Raw genomic sequence first — 17699 nt, 5'->3', positions numbered from 1 at the left:
ATGTATGTATATGTAGGTAAGGTGGCTCGGTGCTGGCTCTTTGGAGTTTATTCCATCCACCAAAATGTATGTAGGTATGGTGGTTTTGGACCTTACTCTTCGGAGTTTCTTCCATCCACCAAGTTGTATATATGTAAGATGGATTGAAACTCGCTCTCTGGAGTTTGCCCTATCTACCCAGTATGTGAATGTGTATATATGTATGTATGTATGTATGCAGGCATGTATGTATGTATGTATGTATGTATGTATATATGTATGTATGTGATTGTGTAAAGAAAAAAAAAGCCTGTAAGAGAAGCTAAATGAAGAGAGGCTTAAATAAAAAGAAGCTTTTTGGAACCTACCTGCTGGAGTCTCTTACTTAACCTTCAAGAATAAGTGTGGTGTGCATGTGTGTGTGTGTGAGAGAGAGAGAGAGAGAGAGAGAGAGAGAGAGAACCTATTGGCTACATCTGAGCAGGGTTTTCAGGTCTTCTCGATCCATTGTCCTTGGTTGAGGTATCCATCTCTACAAGGGCCCCAAGGTGCCACCGACCGGCCCGGGAGGTCAGGGCAAATTCCGACTCAGGGTCCTTGGAAGATCTCAGGAGGGAAGGATTCGGCGCGACAGACAACACAGACTCAGTGAGTTCTTATGCTGCTGCAAAACTTTACTGTTTCAGTAGTCAATTTATACAGTCAGAAAAAACCATTAAGAGGAATTTGTAAGAGTGCCAAGATAGGTGGCCACGTAGTACAGATAGTCATCAAACATAACTTCTAAGAAAAGACCATAAAAAGATCAAAAATTCAACTAAAAAAGGCTGATATTATCATAACAAGCGTGATCAATCAACCTTGCTTAACCCCTGATCAAGACCATAGCGGGACAAGTTCCAGATCGTTAGGCTCAGTATAGACATTCTTATGCTAATCTTGCCTTTGATTTCAAACGTTCTCAAAATGTTCTTTTCAGGCTTCATAACTTTTACAGACATCTGCCTCTGCTTTCCATCCACTGTTCCTTTTACGCCATGTACTATCATAAGGTTCACTAACTGCATCAGCTACTTGGAACAGAATACGTTCCTATCCTGGGAAGATAAAGTAAAGCTAAATTTAGTGGTAAACTAGAATTATTTTGCAACTGATTACTTGAAAATATTATCAGAATTGTTACATATAGCATTTCTAAGAATTGATTCAAGCCCAGTCTCAATGAATTGAATTTCCTCTATTGAGACATAATTTCTGGGAAAGCAGGGCTTTCAAAGATGCCCCCATTTCTTCCCAAGAAGTGTGTGCAATCGCTATGAGACAAAGCAGAAATTCAAAAGTGAAACCAAGCCATCCGAGTTACCCCAGCCATTTCCTCATCCCAGGAGGCCCGAGTCTTCGCCTAAACAAATGTCCAGGCTTCAGAGCCTTATCCATCCCCTTGGAGAACTTCATGCTCCTACAGGTTTCACCAAGCTTGTCACAGGGCTGTTGCAGCCTGCGCAGCTGGCGAGACGGACGTGGCACCAAGGCCCACTATTTTGGGGTTCTATTGGTCCCTTTTTACATCTCCTTTTCCCTCCATGTCTTTCTATCTCCCCCTTATTTCATAAAATTCCATGTAGTCTGCCTAAAGTTTGACTATGGGTCTCAGTCTCTGCTTCGATACCTCAATCAGTGGATTCTTTCAGAGTCCACCTGTGGTAAGCTCCTGTCCTATTCCCTGTCTTCTATTGCTTTGGATATCCACTGCATTTTCCCTTCTGAATGAGGATTGATCATCTTCCCTGTTGTCCAGCTACTGCAGCAGTATAGATCTCAGTATGTTTATCCTCTATGTCTAATAACCACATCTGAGTGAGTATATACCATGTGTGTCTTTGTGCTTCTGGGTTACCTCACTCAAGATGATCTTTTCTAGTTTCCATGATTTGCCTGTCAGAAATCTCCTTCAGCTGACAAACACCTTCAGCAAAGTGGCTGGATAAAAAAGTTACTCAAAAACATCAGTAGTCCACTTGTATACAAAATACAAAAGTGCTGAGAAAGAAACAACACCCTTTACAATAGCCACAAATAACAAAAAGTAACTTGGTGTACTCTAAACAAATAAGTGAAAGACCTGTAAGAAAAAAAATATCTTATTGGATCTTAAAGCTCCTCAGTCCTCACTCTTTCATCCCTTTGACCTGTCTGCCTCATAGGAATGAGGATATTCTAAAGACATTTATATCTCTCCCTAAGGTGAACATCTAGTAAAACCATGGGCTCCATGAAATTCTAATTTACCCCTCGAATCTCTTTCTGTGAAAAGGCTGATTCCTCCACATGAGAAATCCTCTCCTACACAATCATTAACTCAATGTCTGAATACTTTGTGAGAGGTAAAGGAGCTGAGAATGATAGACAGATTTAAGGATAGAAAAATTAATTATATGGCTTGGTTAGATACTTGGTTGTGTGTATTTTGCCTTCCATCTAAAACTGTTAGGACCTAGAGGATGTAATAGTTTCCTTATAACCTCATTTCTGGTGAAAACTACTGAATAAATATGTTAATATGTTTTCAGTTTTTATTAATAATTTCCTTCTGTCATTGTTTTCTCTCTTTTTTTATTTAAAAAGATAATCCCAGTATGTATCTCTGGTTGTCCCGGAACTCACTATATCCTAGATATACCCACTTTCCCTCCAGAGTGCCTGCACTATAGGAGACATGTCACAGCTTGGCAAATCAGGTTTTTTTTTAATTGGCTTATTGAGGATGAGTGGCTGAACCTGACGATATGGTAATTAGAACATGGGCTATGTTCCTAAATCCAGTAACAGAAGAAAACTCCCATCTAACGCAGCACTCCTGGTTAAAGTCCATCTCTGAACAATATTGCTTTCCTTTATCATCGAGTGTATTATAACTCATCTAAGAGTAGGGCAGAGTTCTATTTTTATTCTACAGAGAGTCAAACTGAGGCTCAAAGAAATATGTGGTTTTGTAATATAGTTAAGTGTAACTGCTAATCTTACTCATTACATCATTCTATTATGTCACTAAATAAAGTTGAAGCCACCGCAGCCAGGTATGGTGACATAAGGTACTTAGAAAGAATAGGCAGGAATTTCAGGGTTTCAAGGTCACCCAAGGAGTGAATGATCAGTGGTATAGTGGGAGACCATCAGAATAAAGAGAGGCAGTTAGTAGCCCAGGCCAAAGTCCATAGTCTTCCCTGCAGCTGCAGATATTCAGAGCCATGGCACTACCAATTGTTTGTTGAGATATTTACTGCTTTCTCTTTTCTATTCTAATGTTTCTTTTTCAAGGCAGCTTAGGTCACTTGAGGATCAGACTCCTGTTAGTCATTAATGAATGGAATTCTCCTGCAGGTGGAGAAATCAGCCTCAGACAGGGATTAACTCCCTCATTACATATCCAATGGAAAGTCTTCAGGCCTGAAACCATATAAACAGAACCAACAGAAATGGATTCAGGTTTAATTCATATATTTAAACATAATTGCTCACATACTTATAAGGAAAAATTGGAATGGATGAATTTGGGAAGGGATGAAGAAAGGATATGGAAAGGGGAAATTGATGTAATATATTTTAATTAATGTACAACAATAAATACACCCAACAGAAAAACTCAGCAAGTATTGTATATATATTTATAAAAAACTTACATATTTAATAGGAAAAATTGAAATTAAGAATATGGGAAGGGATGGAGAAAGGCCATGTAAAGGAGGAAATGATGTATGTATTTTAATTAACATGTACAAAAATAAATTTGAAATGAAAAGTGCCTAAAAAGATACCATAGTAGTGAAGATCACTGTGTGGTGTCACAAAAGACATAGGTTCCAATTCAGAAAGAAGTTCTTAGCTAAACAGCTCCTTAACTTCATTCCCAATGAATCTGATGCCTGCTTCTGGCCTCTACCTGTACTGTACACAGATACATGAAAAAAAAAAACTTCCATATATACATACATAAAATATAAATAAATCTTATGAAATAAAATTTCCTGTGATGATGTCATAGCCATGAGATAGACTGCAGCCAGGGTGGTTGAAATAAACTTCTGGTCCTGCATAGAAGCAGCTGTATCTCTTTCTCTAAGCCTGCCTTCTCAGAGGCAAAAGCTGCTTTACTCGGAAGTAAGAGTTGCTCCCATGTTGAATTTTATCACCAGGATACCATTCTATTGCTCTCCAGGGAAATGAGCTTGTCATTTTTTTATTAATTTAAATAACTTCTTCAATTAAAGGGTGGCACCATCACTCAGTTTTATTTACCCACTTGAATCATACAGTCAACTCTCAATTACAGTAAGAGGAAAAAGACTTGCATGTCATGCTCAGCATCTGCTTTTAGACCACAGTAAAAGGACTAGTTACTTTTGTAGATCCCAAAGAGAAATAGGGTACTCATAGAGCTACTGATTTCACCATTGTGAAAATGAACTTATTGTGGCAGGGTGAGTGCTTTTGTAATTTCCCAAAAAGTAATAATTAATGTCAGATGAATGAAGACAGACCAGATTCGTGGGTGTACAATTGGGGAGGACAGCATTGTGGGGATCAGGAGCCAGGTGAAGGAGGTGTGGGAGTGGTGAAAGATCCCACCCAGAATCCTGGAAAATCAGACTGAAGGTGCAGGTCTAACTTTATTGTCCAGTGCAAAAGTCTTTGAATGATTGAAAAACCAATGAGACCATCCTATGGTCTCAAGCACCAACAAAGTTTGGTGCAACTATAAGGAAAAGTGTGTGGTGGCAAGGTCACCTTAGGAAACTTCTCTAAAGAAGGTGGAAGCAGTCCCAACCCTAGTTTCAGATCCATTTGAGATTGAGAGTTTAATAGTGAGTTATGAGTCCTTAGGAGATGAACACTGTATGCAGTGGATACATGAATCTTTTGTGGATCCATAGGAGTCACTGACATCACTGGCCATTCCATTTTGGGCCTCCAATAGTTTCATGTTGACACTCCCCTCATAGCATGATCCATTTAATATTGAATATTCAACCATGGAACTGTCCTTTGCAGATATGTCCAGTCCACAGACATATTTAAGTCAGCTCTGAGGCTTGAGACACAGGCCATTCACTATAGCTGTGTGTGTCAGGTCACAGATCTAAACAAGTAACATTGCACTCAGGATTAAGTTCACACAGTATTTTATTAATCTAGTTCCCTTTGCAAAGGAACGGCTTGATCATTTTCAGTGTCAGTTAGGCAACATTTAATTGGAATTTCTTTACCATTCCACTACCAGCAGCCATAGTGGTGTGATTCAGGAAAATTCAACTCCAGGTACAAAAGAAATTTCTGAGCTGAAAAGGTTTCTCAAGTGTGCATGTGTTACGCGGGTAGATACAGCAGATTTCACATCTTGTGCCATTATCCATATGTCCAGGAAGCTGACATGAAATTATAGTTCAACATTATTTTTGTGTGGGCATCACTGTGGCTGGGTTTGCTGAACTTACAAATAGGCTTGAGTAGCTGCAGATCCATAACAGACCTTTCTGATCACTTCCCTATACAGAGAGATGTATAGAACGTGGGACCTCTCTGGAAGAGAAATAAGTAGTAGCTGGAGAGTCAGAAATTAGTTATTTTGTGTGAGTTGTGAAATTTGTGTTTGTTTGATTTCTGTGCACATACAATTGTAACATTGTTCAGGTTCACATTCTTCCTGTTTCCTTAGGTCGTTTAATGAAAACTTGAATATAATTTGGGGATTATGTTTTCTGTATTTTTGTCTTCATCTACTTATTATTTCACTTATAATGTATACCTTTTGATTATTTTAGTTTCAAGGAAGTACAGAAGTCATGTTGTATCAGTGTGTGTACAATGTCTTCATAGTCATAATGAGAATTCGGAGTTTTTTACATGGCACATGGCTTTTGAATCAGCTTTTCTGTAATAAAGTGTTAGGAATTCTCTTTGGATTGTTTTTAATTCATGCTGCAAATTGAAAGTTCAAAGTCTTTTATCTTTTCCTTTTGAAAACATAGTTAAAGTGTTTGAAATGGGTGAATTTTATTATATTCATTAATTTGGCAAAATATAGTAAGTGTGTGACATTTAAACTTTTGTCAAATGATGTTCAAGGTATAGAAAGTGGCCTTTTGGACAAAGTTCAGTGACACCTAATATATTCATACAATATGGTCACATAACAACCACACTGAGCAGAGTTCTTACAAAAAGACATAATTGCTATGGGTTAAAGCAATCTTCTCATTAGATTTTCTAGTCACATGTAACTGGTATTGACAAGTATCACAGTTCTAATTTTCATTGCAGTTATACTCATCATTGCCTACATATTAAAATTCCTCCTATGCTTGTTTACCCAGGATAATCTTGTACCTCAAGAGGACATCATAATAAAAGAGTGAAGACAATAGCAACCATTAAAGGATTATACACTTATAACTGACTCTCACAGTCAGTGCTGTATTAGTCATGAGACACCATGTAATAGCAAAGGCAGTATCAACCCACTTTTTCTCCCTTCTGATTTTAATTATTAGTGCACATGTTTTTTGATTTTTTTTTCAGATGGATAGGAGAGATCCATCAATTTTGTCTACACTTCAGATGCCAATAGTAAATGACGGGCTAAAAGCACAGAGTCTAGTTCACACAATCACCTTCAAAAGGTTTTTCTAATGTTCTTTTAGATGGTATGTGGATAAGAAAAATTAAATATCAAGATTTTTGTAGCAAGAGTTGTTATAAAAAGGAGAAGCAAATGTGCTGTTACAGTAGATTATAAAAAAAAATCCAGAAAGTTGCTTAACTTGGATGGTATGAGAGATTTCTGCCAATAAATAACACTGCATGCAAAACTACAAATGAGTTTAAGAAATAGACTGACATGGTTGAATGTAAACAATGACAATAAATTACAGTTGAACAAAAATATGATTTCTCAGAAAAATGACTGATAGCTATTTTCTGATTAAATAATCGCTATAGATGGAAAGATTTTCACTTTTGCTTTCAATAACGTGTTTAAACATTTAACATTTTTATACACACTTTTCTTTATTTTTAACATATTGTATAATAAAAATAGCTGTACTGGATTGTATTTCATATTTATTTCTATTTGAATTCAAACACTTGTTTTTTTTTAGAAGGAAAGAAGAGTATTCTTCTGGAATGAAATGTGCAGGAACTGGTGTAATTCCTAAATAAAAACTAGTGAAAGCCAACACCAAAAAATGACCTGAGTTTGTTTTCTTTTCTTTTTTAAGTAGTTATTTATTATTTATACAATATACTGCCTGTACACCAGATCTTACCATACATGGTTATGAGCCACCATGTGGTTGCTGGGAATTGAACTCAGAAACTTCGTAAGAACAGCAAGTATTCTTAACCTCTGAGCCATCACTCCAGCCCCTCAATTTTTTTCTTTGTTTCACTTGGCTGAGAGCAATGCTTCTCAATTCACAGATGTAGATATGCCTGAGACAGAACTTGTCATGAATTCCCATGTGATGTTCAGCCACTACACAAAAAGAACAAGAATTCTGATTGTCAAAACCAAGGTTTTCCTGTCATTACTATTTTGCTCTTCTTTCTCCTTTATTGCTTTGTCCATTCATTCTGCTATGTACACAACAAATTAATCCTGCTGCTGTGGTTTGAAAGCATAAGCTGATCATGACTTGCTACAGCTGTGATACAAAATGAATGAATTGTAATTATTTTTAAAAATTAATTAATTAAAAAAGATGGAACACTTGTAGCTCCTTCTCCAGAATTATGCCTGCCTTTCCTTTGTCATGTCCCACACCATGACATAAACCTCTGAAAGTATAGTATAGGCTATCCCAAATTAAATGTTTTCTTTTGTTGAGATGCCATGGTCCTGGTGTCTCTTCACAGCAATGGAAACTGTAACTAAGACTAAAGTTGTTACCAGGAGCTGGAGTATCGCTGTAATAGACCTTATCATGCTTTCCTTGGAGGAATGTGAGTTTGGTAACTGTGGACTAGGAAAAGAGCTAGAGAAATGGAAATAAGGGAATAGTGACCTCAGTGTAAGACCCCATGCAGCCAAGCTTCCATTTTGTGAAAGTACTACTTAGGCCATGCATGGTGCTATGCACCTTCAACACTAGTATTCAAGAGATAGAAACATGTTCATCTCTGAGTTCAGTGTCAGTCTACGGAGCAAGTACCAGCAGAGCCAACCTTAATCATTGAAGAAAAGCATTGAAAAAAGGAAGTTTGTTCAGAATTCATTGAACAATGATTCCATGTTCCAGCCCCAGCAAGCAGCAGAACTCAGAAGCCTCAGCCAAGTGGTTCTTGCTTTAGATTGGAGAATAGAAGAATGTGGTTATATTATATTCCACAATGTAAGATGGCTCACACAGGAAATTCCAGGAAATTCCAGCACTCAGGGAGGCAGAGGCAGGTGGATCTCTGTGAGTTCAAGGCTAGCCTGGTCTACAAAAGCAAGTCCCGACAGCTAAGGCTACACAGAGAAACCCTTTGTAGAAAAACAAAAACAAACAAAACAAAAATAAAAACAAAAAACAAAAGAAAAGAAACAAACAAATAAAAACCCCAAACTTACCATGAAAGCACAATAGTGTAGTTCAAGTAAGTAAAAACCCAAATAGTTAGGTACTGTGAGAGATTTATTTTATTTATATCTTTTGACATAAGTAAACCTTTCTTTAATCTGGACTATTTGAGGTGATAAATTCCCTCTTTAGGCTAACCCACATATCTGGTGGCAGCCTGCATATATAATGGACATTGAAGATGGTCAATCTGTCTCTTGTCCTGCATGCCTAAGCTCTGGCTAGTAACTTTTTTTTTTACTGACATTAGGGTCTACTTCTTTGGAATTCTGGAATATTCTGATAATCAGGAAGCTTAGTTATCCAGCCAAACATTCTGAAGAGCTACTGGATTCAGCTCTCCACAGCCTTTGAGCCATTCTTATAAAATAGTTTTCTACATACACAGAGAAATTCTTTCTATCAGTTCTGTTCGTCTACAGAGCCTTTACTAATACAGATTTGTTTTTTCCAGACCTTCCCATTGAGGAAGAAGTGCTAGCTGACACTAGTACTCCAAAGTGTCACGTGTTCCCTGCTTTTTGCCCCTGGATTGTCTCATACCTTCCCAAAGGAAAGTAGCTGTGGTTTACCTGACTCTAGCGTGAAATCACAGAACAAAAATCTCATTGCATTTTATAAAACTTCTCTCTAATTCTTAATATTCTTGTCACCCTGCCACCTGAAGGACAGACTGTTCACTCTGCAGCAGGTTGAATAATGGACTGTGTGGCATATATCCACCTTGATTCCAGGAGGAAGAGGGAAATTGCCTACTGAGTGCTGTAAGACATAAGGCAGGCTAGGGGAGGACAGGCACAAATGATGATAAAATACAAATATCTGCAGGTCTGGAAAAAGTCTGCTCCTGAAAGGGAAGCTGCGCCAGGAATCACTGTACATTTTTCATTTTTGCTCCGGGAAACTGTAACCCTAAAGGAGGTGCTCATGTCACTCAAGACTCACTGGCCAATCAGGACCCTGAGGACATCCCTCTAGTCAGCGGAAGAGACAGGTTCTTCCTGGCGCCATGCTCCTTGTTTGCAGTGTTGCTGAGCAGAGTTGAATAGTTTTTGTGCTGTGGTCTGAGCGTGGTTGCTGTGTGCTGTGAGGGGATTTCAGGCGAGTTCCAAAGTCGCAACATGGTGAGTGTGTGTCCGCTGCCCACAACATGGTGGAGCAGGGTCTAAACCAGGACCTGCATGTAGGGTCCTTTCTGGGGCTGGGTGGGAACCTACAGCCCTAAGAAGCCAGGGGAGTGATCCCTTGTCCTAATCTTGAATGCACTGAGGGCATCTGAACATCTTCACTATATTGGGTTAGGGGTGGAAGCCGAGAAATCTCACTTCAGGAACAGAAAGTTAAAAGGAAAGCTTTATTTTATGAGCTCAAGGAGGCGGCCAGTTCTGGATCTGAAAGGTCCCCAAGGGGGTGAGCTTTATTGTATTTTTAAAAGGTAATATCCACAAAGCTAGGCTCCCTTGGTGAGTGTGGGGGTCATCCAATCAAAATTTAAAATTGTGAGTTAAGCAAGGGAGTTTGTCGGAGGATGTGTTGATCCAGGACAACCGGGCTCAAGGCCTTTAACTATTTTCCAAAACATTAGATCTGGAATCCAAGGTCTGAATTTATCCCGCTAGAGGTTTGGTCCAGAGTTCAATGTGATAAGGGACCAAAGAAATGAGACTTCTGTTCATAGTGAGGGCTTTGTAGGTGATATATTTTTACAATTTAGGCACCTCTTTTCCCGTACCAGTAAATTTAAGCAGTTAACAGATAATTAGGAAAATATTTCTGGGGGTCTGGTGGGAGATAGTGCTGCAAGCTTGGGAACGTGAAGTTATTTAAACTTTGCTAAGAAAATGTAAGAGCAAAACTTAAAAGTTGCTTGGAGAAGACTGGACTCTGGAGGCCACCTCCTTACCTATTATGGGGATGCATTTTCGCAAAGTATTTGCAGCAGGGGCTTGAACGTAGAAATGTCCTTGGTAGGATGCAAACTCAGAGAGGCCTCTAGTGCCTTCTCCAAGTTCTGATCTTGGCATTTAACATTTAGGTATAAAATTCATTTGGAGTTAATTTTGTGTAGTTTGGAAATAACATATTTGTTGAGTAGCACTTCATCATAAAGCTGTGATATAAAGGAGTAGAATTCTTGATGTGAAGGATTTACCAAGGTTTAGGAGATAGGAAGTCACTACAAATATAAATCAGGTAAGAGTTTGTTTTAAAATATCCCTGAGATAAGTAGCATGCCAGCCAAGCCTGTTAGAGATTAGGATGCTAGGGAATACGTTTGTTCCCGAGGTTTGTATACATTTTTTTTCTATAACCATAATCAAGGGGACAGCCCTGATTCATAGCAACTACTGGACCATCTCCATGTTCAAGAAGAGGCATCTAACAACCTCAGTAGGGGCATTGCAGAATGTCAGCCAACATTAAAGCCTGGTGTGCCTTTACATTGCAGTTTTCTTCTTGAGAAAAATCAGTTCTGCCACTTGGGCAAGATATCTACTGACACCAATTTGAACAGGGTAATCACTATTGTTTGAGGGCTGGCCTGACCAAACAGGGCTTTCCCTGAGGTCCTTATGTATAGAAAATGGCATAACAGCTTCTCACACTCCTCAGATATGATTGGCAGTGTCAGTATGACCTAGGGACTAGGCCTTGGGTGATTTCTCCATGATTGTCAGGTATAATAAAATTGCCCTCCTTTCCTAAAGGCAGATATATATCTGGGTTAGATGTGGGGCAGGGCATTTGAGGAGGATTTGCTTCAGATTCTGAGAACTCAACTCTTCCTAAATATGGAGCAGAATTTCTTAGTTCAAAGGTCAATATGGCCTTGGTAAATATGTTCCCATTGTGCAATATTGTTTTTAATAGACTCCTCATGATTTTATCCCTTTCTATGAGAGATTAATTCATAGATGTCTCCTGTTTCCTTCCATTTCTTCCCTGGAAGTAATGTACAAGATGCTAGTTTTCTTAAAAAGCTTAGTTATGATAAGACAGCATGTACAAGACCTTCCCACTCCAACTTTTATACCTTATACTTTTCTGTTCATTTGAAACCTCAGAGACCTTCCACTTATGGCCCTGGCACTGAAAAATAACCAGCTGTATTATAGTAGCAGAGGACATATATAGTTCTAGGAATATCTTTGCTGTGCAAATCTTCCATCTGCCTTAGTGGCTAGACTTGAAATCTCTAGTCCATATTGAAATTGTTTAATATATACCTGGGCCTTAAATTGAAAAGAGACATAAGGATGACTACATGTAGGGAAATAAAAATCTGTTCTAAGCTGTCTTCTCTTTTAGCATGATCTAGAGCTGGATACATGCTACTCTTAAAGAGATTTTTTTTCCTAACTTAACCATTTAATTGTGTTTGGAGTACATTCTCCCTGGGGATGCATATTAGTTCTAGAACAGCTGCATCTTCAGCCTTTTGGGAAAATACTTCTGAGAGAAGTTATGTTGGATCAGTTCATATTGATCCCAGTCTGTTGCTCCCCAGAACAATAACCTTGCTTTTCTCCTTGATAAAATTCCTAAATTCTTAAGTTAAAGGCTGTTCCACTACAGACTTTTAAAAATTAATCATTTGAGTCAGGTAATGAGCTCAATTTTTGTGTGCATGGGGAAGACAGATTGGAAAAATCTGTCTAATTTCTAGTAGTTTTCTAGTAGAAAAAAATCTGTCTAATTTCTAGTAGAAGGTCAAATTTCTAGTAGTTTTTAACACTGCTTTCTAAATTCAATTTTTTTTCTGAAAAAAATTACATTGTGTTTGAAACTGGTGTCAAGATTGCATTGACTATATAAATAGCTTTTGGTACAGTGGACATTTTCACAAGGTTATTCCTATAAAACCCTAAGCGTGTGCAGTCTTTCCATCTTCTGGTTTCTTTTCTAGTGACTTAATGTTTGACTTGTATTTGTTAGTTGCATTTGACTTATGTTGTCTTTTAATTCCACAGTTCCTTAGATTAGTTTATTTCCAGATAACCAGTTTATTGGCAGAAAGAATTTTTGATTATTACCCTTTTGGGGTAAATCTGTTGTCTGTTGTTTCACATCTAATTTTGTTTCTTTTATGAAATTGAGTGCACTTGTTTCATATATATATATATTTGGCATTGGAATTTCTTTTGTTTTAATGATAGGATATCTCTTATCTCTATGTAATCCTGCCTTTCCTGGACTTGCTTTTTAGACCAGGATTGTCTTGAACTCACAGCAATCAACCTCCCTCTGACTCCATGTGTGCTGGGATTATGTAAAGGCATGCACTGCAACCACCCTCCAGCTTATTGTAATATCTTTTGCTCAGTTTTTCTTTAATGAGTATGAAGTGTTCCTCCCTTAAATATATTGACTACATTTGGCTTTTAGTATGTTTTCTCAGGCAATGGAATATCTGAATACATGGTAGTTTTCTGGCTCCATTTCCTCAGAATCCTATTGAACCTATTACCACAAATAAGTGTCTACATTTAGTGTTGATGGGAGGATTTTAGAGGCAGCAACCAGATGAATTCTGTTTCTTATTCAGTCTGATAGACTGTTTTTATTGAGAAATTGAGCCCAGTAACGTAGTTATTTTTGAAAGATGTGTATTGATTCTTCTTATTTTCTTGATTTCATGCTGTTTTCTTGCATCTATTTGATAAATAAACATTGTAAGGGCAATGTTTTTTAACATATTGTGAAATCTTGCATGTGTTTATTCTCTTCAGACTGATGCATTTCTCTTAATTTTCTCTGTAGTGCTATTTTTCTACATATAAGCTCTTTTAATTTTTTTTTTTTTACTAGAAAAGCTTATTCCTCCTGCAGTTTTAATACATTCCTTTGCTGACTGTATCATCTGGGCTAAAAATTACAATGTTTCAGGAGTTAGAGTATATTTCTGATTTGCTTCTGAGGTTAAAGTTTATGTCAAACAGTTTTGTATTATTCTATTGGGCTTGCCACATTTGCTAGTAACTTGATCTTTCTCAATGCAAATTTTAATACCATTTTTTTTAAAATTTTCTGTTTCTAATGGTTTAGCTATAATACATTATTAAAATCCACATGTCAATCTCTCTCTCTCTCTTTCTGCAATGGCAGGGTTCCTGTGTGCAGTGTTGGATCTGGGACAGATGCAGAATCCCTGTTTTCTTTATCTCTTGGGTTGCCAGGCAAGTGACCAGGAAGGATGGTTGAAAGGAAAAGAAATAGGGAGGGAGCCCAGGTTTTTTTCTCCAGGATTAGGGACTGGCTATATATACTACTGCTAAGGAGGAAAACTAAAACTAAACACATGTTTTTCTCTGACTGAAAATGTAAAAAGCAGCTTCTAATCGAAACTGCAAGGGGTTGTTATAAAGGGCCCTTTGACTTGAAATTAACACCTGTGCAGGAACAGGCCTCTGAGGATGCCACCTCAGTTAGTGACATAGACATCCAAAGTGAGAGCTGAGAATTCCAAAGTATCTGATACTCTTCCTGGACAAGTCATAGATTTCCTTGTTAATTACTATCTACTGTGGGAAGAAGCTGCTCAGATGAGGGTTGATACAGTTGATACAACTGTGTGTCATTAGGAATCATTTTATCTCTATATCAATTTAATAGGTTAATATTAGTAGGTTTTCTTCTAGGGCTCATGATTTATCTGCTCTCTGGTTCTTGGCCTTAATGACAGTATCAGGCGTGGGTTCCATCTTATGGAAAGGACATAAAATTCAATTTAAAAAGTGGTTGGATACTTCCATAATATTTGTGCCACAATTTCACCAGTGGGCATAACTTTCAGCCTGGTCATTATTGTAGCTTACATAGTTCACATCTCGGTAAGACTGAATATTACTTTTCTCATCCAGTATTGTGCATAGAACCTTTCTGCAAAAGTAACATTTTCACCCTGGGTAAGATGATTAGTCCTCACTCACAAAGGCAAATGGGAGACCGACATTGGAAGAAGGAGAAAACAGCGAACTGGACAGGAGCCTCTGAAAGAGAGACACAGAGGGCCTCTGAAAGTCTCTGCCCAGCAGGGTATCAAAGCAGATGCTGAGACTCATAACCATACTTTGGACAGAGTGCAGAGAATCTTATGAAGGAAGGGGGAGATAGTAAGACCTGGAGGGGACAGGAGATCCAGAAGAAGAGCAACAGTACCAAAAACATCTGGTCACAGGGGTCTTTTCTGAGACTGGTAGGCCAACCAAGGACCATACATGGAGATAACCTGGAACCTCTGCTCAGATGTAGCTGATGGCAACTCAGTCTCCAAGCAGATTCCCTAGTAAGGGAGCAGGGACTGTCTCTGACATGAACTTGGTGGCTGGCTCTTTGATCACCTTGCCAGGCTACAGAGGAAGACAATGCAACCAGTCCTGACAAGACCCAATACCTAGTTTCAGACAGAAGGAGAGGAGGATCTCCCCTATCAGTGGACTTGAGGAAGGGCATATGAGAAGAGGGAGGGAGAGTGGGATTGGGAATGGATGGAGGAGGGGGCTACAGCTGGGATAAAAGGTGAATAAATGAATTAAATAAAAATAAAATTAAAAAGAATACACTCATTGGTAAAGAAAAACAGTATTTCTCATAGTTGCAAGATAGTGGAGTTTAAGGGTTGGAACAGTGAAAAAAAGAGGCTATTTGATCCTTGGGGTAATAGCATATTTGGATAGAAGGCAAGAAATGTATGCACAGGTAAGTAAGGCTACTGTCCTCTCCCACTTCTGATGTCTATCCTGTGTGCCCTTCTGAATGAGGATTAAGCCTCTTCCCTAGGGTTCTCCTTGTTGTTTACCTTTTTTAGGACTATGACTTTTACTATGTTTATACTATATTATATGGCTAATATCCACTTATAAATGATTATATACCATGTGAGGCTTTCTGCTTCTGGGTTACCTCACTCAGGATCATCTTATCTAGTGCCATCCAGTTGCCTGCAAATTTTATGATTTCCTTGTTTTTAATGGCTCAGTAGTATTCCATTGTGTAAATGTAACACAGTTTCCATATCCATTCCTCAGATGACAGACAACTAGGTTTTTTCCAGGTTCTGGAATAAAGCGGCTATGATCATAGGTGAGCAAATGTCCTTGTTGTATGGTTGAGCATCCTTTCAGATATATTCCCAGGAGTGGTCTAGCTGGATGTTGAGGTAGCACTATTGCTAATTTTCTGGGAAAGCACCAGAATGATTTTCAAAGTGGTTTACAAGTTGACATCCCTCCAGCAATGGAGTAGAGTTCCCCTTTCTCAACAACCTCTCTAGCATGTGTTGTCACTAGAGTTTTTGAACTTAGCCATTCTGATGGGTGTAAGGTAAAAACTCAGGTCAATTTTGATTTGTATTTCCCTGATGACTAAGGATGTTGAGCATTTCTTTAAGTGCTTCTCTGCCATTCAGTATTCCTTTGTTGACTATTTTCTGTTTAGCTCTGTACCCAATTGTTAAAATTGATTATGTGGTTTTGGGGTGTTTAACTTCTTGAGTTCTTTATATACTCTGGATGTTATCCATCGGTCAGGTGTACGTTTGGTGAAGATCCTTTCCCAATCTGTAGGCTGTCATTTTGTTCTGATGACACTGTCCTTTGCTTTACAGAAGCGTTTCAGTTTTATGAGGTCCCATTTATTGATTGTTGCTCTTAGAGCCTGTGCTGTTGGTGTCCTTTCCAGGCAGTTCTTTCCTGTGCCAATGAGTTCAAGGCTCTTCCACAATTTTTTGTCTAAGAGATTTAGTGTGTCTGCGTTTATGTTGAGGTCTTTGACCCACTTGGACTTTAGTTTTATGCAGGGTAGTAAATATGGATCTATTTGCATTTTTCTACATGTGGACATCCATTTCACATAGCAACATTTGTTTAAGATGCTGTAATTTTCCATTGTATGGTTTTGGCTCCTTTGTTAAAAAGCAATTGTGTAGGAATGTGGGTTTATTTCTGGGTCTCTGATTTTATTCCATTGATCAATAACCCTATTTCTATGCCAGATTTTATTAATATTTATCTATAATATATCTTTCCTTCTTTTTGTATTTATTGCAATTTATTCACTTTGTATCCCAGTGGTAACCCCTTCCTCATTCACACCCAATATGCCCTCCCTCCTTCTTCTCCTCCCATGCCTATTCCCCAGTACACTGATGGGGCCTGTCCTCCTTTCCTTCCATCTGACCCTAGCCTATCAGTTCTCATTTGGACTGTCTGCATTGTCTTCCTCTGTGGACTGGCAAAGCTGCTTCGCCCTCCGGGGGAGATGATCAAAGAGTCAGCCAGTGAGTTCATGACAGAGACAGTCCCTGTTCCCCTTACTAGTGATCCCAATTGGAGACTGAGCTCCCTCTGTGGAGGAGTTCTAGGTTATCTCCATACGTGGACCTTGGTTGGAGTTTTAATTTCAGAAAAGACCCTTGTGCCCCGATTTTTTGGTTCTGTTGCTCTTCTTCTGGAGCTCCCCTCTAGGTCTTTCTATCTCCCCCTTCTTTCATAAGATTCACTGCCCTCTACCCAAAGTTTGGCTATGATTGTCAGTGTCTGCTTTAATACCCTGCTGGGTAGAGTTTTTCAGAGGCCCTCTGTGGTAGGCTCCTATCTTGTTCCTTGTGTTCACCCTCTTCCAATGTCCATCCCATTTGCTTTTCTGAATGAGGATTGAGCATGTTACCAAAGGTCCTCCTTCCTGCTTAGCTTCTTTAGGTGTACATATTTTAGTATGATTATTCTATATTATATGACTAATATACAGTTTTAAGTGAGTATATACTATTTGTTTCTTTCTGCTTCTAGGATTCCTCACTCAGGATCATCTTTCTAGTTTCTACCATTTGCCTACAAATTTCATGATTCCTTGTTTTTAATTGCTGAGTACTAGCTCATTGTGTAAATGCACCACAATTTCTGTATCCATTCCTCAACTGAGGGACATCTGGGTTGTTTTCAGATTGTGGATATTATGGATAAATCTGCTAAAAACATGGTTGAACAAATGTCCTTGTTGTGTACTTGAGGGTATTTTGGATATATGCCTATTATTGGAATAGCTGGATCTTGATGTAGCAATATTCCTAATTGTCTGAGAAAGAGCTGGATTGATTTC

Source organism: Meriones unguiculatus (assembly GCF_030254825.1).
Source record: "Meriones unguiculatus strain TT.TT164.6M chromosome 13 unlocalized genomic scaffold, Bangor_MerUng_6.1 Chr13_unordered_Scaffold_34, whole genome shotgun sequence".
NCBI lineage: Eukaryota > Metazoa > Chordata > Mammalia > Rodentia > Muridae > Meriones > Meriones unguiculatus.
This window is presented reverse-complemented; position numbering follows the sequence as displayed.